The sequence below is a fragment of the Cetorhinus maximus genome, chromosome 23, assembly GCF_964194155.1.
Source record: "Cetorhinus maximus chromosome 23, sCetMax3.hap1.1, whole genome shotgun sequence".
NCBI lineage: Eukaryota > Metazoa > Chordata > Chondrichthyes > Lamniformes > Cetorhinidae > Cetorhinus > Cetorhinus maximus.
This window is the reverse complement of record NC_135901.1, coordinates 55,056,625-55,061,516: the sequence shown is the minus strand read 5'-3', so window position 1 is coordinate 55,061,516 and position 4,892 is coordinate 55,056,625. Positions and strand designations below refer to the sequence as shown.

At 44.6% G+C, this 4,892-nt stretch overlaps 2 non-coding genes across 2 annotated transcripts; one reads left to right on the top strand and one right to left on the bottom strand.

The window, feature by feature from the left end:
- The first annotated feature begins 751 nt into the window (after nucleotides 1–751).
- trnas-uga (transfer RNA serine (anticodon UGA)) lies at nucleotides 752–833 on the top strand. Its single transcript has one exon. It is a non-coding gene; the product is annotated as a tRNA-Ser (tRNA).
- Nucleotides 834–4,797: 3,964 nt separating this feature from the next.
- Nucleotides 4,798–4,892, bottom strand: trnai-uau (transfer RNA isoleucine (anticodon UAU)). The gene is made up of 2 exons: nucleotides 4,855–4,892; nucleotides 4,798–4,833 (listed from the first exon to the last, which is right to left on the bottom strand). It is a non-coding gene; the product is annotated as a tRNA-Ile (tRNA).

The following is a 4,892-nucleotide window of genomic DNA, read 5'->3' as shown; positions in this document are numbered from 1 at the left end:
TTATACAGCTTTCGAAACAATCAAGTTCATTTCAAATGGAATTTGAAAAGGAATTTTATTCTGATGAAGCATCTCCATATTTTTCTGATTCGATCTATACAATCTAATTCCCCTTGCTGTATACCCTGTAACAGAGGCTGTTATACTAAAGAGGGAAAGGTTTGCTACAGCTATGCAAAGCCCTGGTTAGATCACACCTGGAGGACTGTGTATAGTTCTGGGAACGGCACCTTATAAAGGATCAATATTTGACTTGAAATGTTCAGAGGAGCTGCATTGATGAGGTTGGTGCGTTTTGGAAATTGGAAGCTGTACATCAGCAGTTTGTGGCACTATTTCACCTCACTGTTCATTTCATGTTCATATCTAACACACTCGATGCTGTTATTGGCTGAACACATCTTCTGTGTTTGAACTAAACGTGCTATTATTCGGCGCTCCCACTCCTGCCGCCCGGGTTTGGCCCTCCTCAGGGAATGTTGTTTTCTTGTTGCTGTGTGAACTGTCACAATGAACTGATCCTGGAGTCTCTTTCCCCTGGGATCTACAAAACCCGTCACTTCTCTTCCTCTTTCATTCTCACTCTTCCATTCCCAGTTTGGGAGGGAGAACGAGGAGGGACAATATAAATTGGAGGGTTCCGGGGAAAAGGTCGCGTTGTGACAGTGACAGGGCGGGCAGAAGACCCTCTTTCTCTGCTGCAACTATTGTATGATTTCATATAAATAATACAGGCCTTCCGCCAAAGTTTTTAGTCATGGCCGAGTGGTTAAGGCGATGGATTTGAAATCCATTGGGGTTACCCCGCGCAGGTTCGAATCCTGCCGACTAAGTTTTCCATTATTTCTGATTTTAAACCATTGATCTCAGAAACAGTAAATGGAATCGACATTTTCACAACACCTGCAATAGCGAAGTTTGACCAGTGGGTGCCAGTGAAACCGTGATTGCTCACATCACATGAAGCAGGCGCTGTTTCAATTATTACTGCATTTGGCACTGTCTCTTTTCATATTAAATTAGACGCCGTTTCTGTCTCTATTACACTAGGACATGTCTCTGGTCATATTAGAGAAGGTCATCTCTCAGTTGTTTCTGTAATTGGCTCAGCCACAGTTGTTAATGTACTGGACGAGGGCCACAATACAGTTGGCACTATCTAAGTCATGACTGCACTGAAGCAGGTCTCGGCTAAAGTTACAATAAGCCATGCCCCAGTTGGCACTGCACTAGAGCTTATCTCGTTCGATTTTCTCCTGTTGGAAATGATCATTACCGGGCATTTGTGTGGCGCGAATGTAGCTTGATACTTATCAGCCCAAGCCTGTATGTTGTCCAGGTCTTGCTGCTTTTGGACATGGTCTGTTTCAGAATGTGTGGAATCATGACTGGTGCTGAACATTGTGTAATCATCAGCGAACAACCCCACTTCTGACCTGATGATGGAGGGAAGGACATTGATGAGGCAGCTGAAGATGCCTGGGCCTCGGAACACTGCCCTGAGGAACTCAGGGATTAGAATCACATCGAGAATGACGAGCATCTTATTGGAAAATTATCACTGCAGCATCTCACAGAAACTCCTGATATTTACCTCAAATATGTGATGATGTATTCAAGCGACGTAAAAAATGATCCTGTACGTTTACCTGACATGATATTCACACACCTGAAATTATCCGATTTATTATTCCAATTGTTGGAAAGGATTGAAACTCTCGTTCTCTTTCTACGGTTTTTAACTGTTAGCTTTACAAATTCCACCCCGACCGTTCTAATCATTTTTGGATTGGTTTGTCTGTCTAGTTAATTTGTATAATCTATGGAATCTTATCTGAAATGACTCAGGGTCTGGCGTAGCATAAAGAGATAAACGACCTGGTGCAATATAAAGAGACATATGGGCTAGTGCAGCAATAACAGAGGCGGGCTCTACTGTAACAGTAACTGAGATATCAGCTAGTGCAGTCATAATAGAGACATTGCTTGTTCAGTATTAACAGAGACATTGATCTCGTGTAATATAAATAGAGATATGGGCTAGTGAATTACTAATAGAGACAGGATTTGCTGTAATATAAATAGAAATATGGACCAGTACAGTCATAACAGTAACTGGGGCTGGTACGTTATAAACATATATATGGGCTACTTCAGTGATTGGAGAGGCAGGACCTGCTGTAACATAAACAGAGATATGGGTTTGTGCAGCGAGGACACTAACTGTCCCTGGATTTAATATACAAATGAAATATGGACTAGTCTGGGGAGAAGAGGGACAGGTCCTGATGATACATTCGAAGATGCAAGTCTTTGTATCAGCAAAATGGAAAATAAATGCTTTGTATTATAAAACATGAAGAGGCCTCATTGAAGCAACTAACAGCAGCAGCGTCAACTTCAGCAATAAAAGATAAAAGTTCCTATTGAAAACTGACAGGCACAAGGTTTCCACTAATAATAACGGTAGAAGTTTCCATTCGAAATTGAATGATAGGTGGCCCCTTAATACAACCATTGCAACGATTACACCTCAAGAAACAGGGTGCCATTGGCTCATGATACCACCTGAAAGATACTGGGTAACATTTTCCTCAGTGCTACGGAGCCACCCAGGTCGTCAAGAGGGGAATAATAATTTGAAATGCGGTTTTTCCGGCGTTAGAGCAAGATGGCATATTGGCGTGTGTGTGCGTGTGCGCGTGTGTGGTTATGTGTATGTGCATGTGTCTGTGTGTGTATCTTTGTGCGTGTGTGCATTTATGTATGTGTGCGTCTGTGTATGTCTGTGTCTGTTTTTCTCACTGTATGTGTCTGTGTGTGCATGTATGGCTGCCTGTATGTATCAGTGTGTGTCTGTGAATGTATTTATGCATGTGTATATGTGTGAATGTGCATGTGCGTCTGTGTGCGTTTGTGTGTGTTTGTGTCAGCGTCTGTGTATGTGTGTGTGTGTGTGTCTGTTTCTGTGGGTGTATGTGCGTGTGTGTGTGAGAGAGAGTGTGTGTATGTGTGTGTGTGTGTCGGCGTGTGTCAGTGCGTGTGGTGTGTGCGTGTGTGTCTCTGTGTGTCTGTGTGTGCATGTGTGTGTGCGTGAATGTGCATGTGCGTCTGTGTGCGTTTGTGTGTGTTTGTGTCAGCGTCTGTGTTTGTGTGTGTGTGTGTGTGTGTGTGTATGTGTGTGTGTGTGTGCCTGTTTCTGTGGGTGTATGTGCGTGTGTGTGTGTGAGAGAGAGAGTGTGTGTATGTGTGTGTCGGCGTGTGTCAGTGCGTGTGGTGTGTGCGTGTGTGTCTCTGTGTGTCTGTGTGTGCATGTGTGTGTGTTTTTGTATGTGTGCATGTGTGTCCATGTGTTTGTGCTCTTGTGTGTGTTTATTTGTGTGTCTTTCTGTGTTTCTGTGTCTGTGTGAGCGTGCGTTTATATGTGTGTGTCTGTGTATGTGCGTGTGTTTGTGTGTGTGTCTTTGTGCATGTGTGCCTGTATGTCTGTTTGAACCTGTGTACGTCTGTGTTTGTGTGTGCGTGTATGTGTGTCTGTCTGTGTTTGCGCGTGCGTGTTTGTTTATCTGTATGTATTGATGCGTGCTTGTGTATGTGTTTATGTGTGTGTATGTGTGTGTGTGCATATGCGTCTGTGTGCGTCTGGCTGTGTTCGTGTGTGTGTATGTGTGTGTTTGTGTGTGAAACACGTCATATTTTTTGCAAATGAATTTCACAATGATCTTCGTCATCCTTCCATTCATGAAAGATGACGGACACACATCAAACAAATCTATTTCAGATGGGTTGTCTCCATATGCTGCACAGTTTCTGATGGCTGAGGAGGTCAATCCTTGAGGGGCAGTTTCCATCACAAGTGCCTCACATGAAGCTAAAAGCGATGTTATGGGTTGTTGTTTCTAGTCTTGGCGCCTGTTGCCAAGCCGCTGTAGCAAATGGGCATCATGGTGATGCACAACAGCTCACAGGAAGTGCCGCCATCTTCCCCTGTAGTCATCGAGTGAAATTCATGTCTGATAATCGCTAATTAGGGCCTCCATGTCACGCTTGTGAGTGTCATACAAGCAGAGCTTTGGACGTCTCACTTGCCGCCTGGCCCTTAGCTATGTGACCACCTTCCATCCTGTAAACGGGCCCGAGCCATCCAACCTCCCTCTGTTTGATGAGCCGAACAGACTTGGGAGCTCTGTCTTTGAGAGGACTGCCGCTTCCTGATTGTGTCCCGCCAGGAGATACCCAATAACCACCGCACACAGCGCAGATGGAAATTGTGGAGCTTCTTTTCTTGATAGCTGTAAGTCGTCCATGTTTCACAGCCAGACAACAAGGTACTGAGGACACAGGCCTAATACACCATCAGCTTGGTGCCAAAGGTCAGCTTGATGTTATGCGCGTTTCATGAGTCAGGTGATATCTGCTTTCCCCGTGCGTGTATCAGGAACTGCATCAAGGAGCAGACTGTCTGTCACCGTGGAACCTGGGGAGCAGTTTTAACTAACCACCTCCAGCCGGGTGTTATCTTGTGTGATCAGTGGTGGAAATGCAACAATTTAAACATGATTTTCTTAACGTTTTTAGTCAAATAGAACAAGTTAAAACCACGCGGAGATGGTAAATGAGTCGCTGTTGATCTTCCTGTACAACAACTCTGTGTAACAGAATTTAATAAACTAGTACGGTGGTCGAGGATGCGCTTATGCTCTGTCATTGCAATGCTGTCTGCTGAAAACCGTGCCATTAATTCAAGAATCTCGGATCCAAATGTGGTTCCACATGTAGTAGCTCCAGTAAAACCTCTGCTCCAGGTGAGGGTCGAACTCACAACCTCGGCATAGCCCGCTGATCGCACTGCTCTATAAGTACCGCGCGCTAACCGATTGCGCCACTGGAGC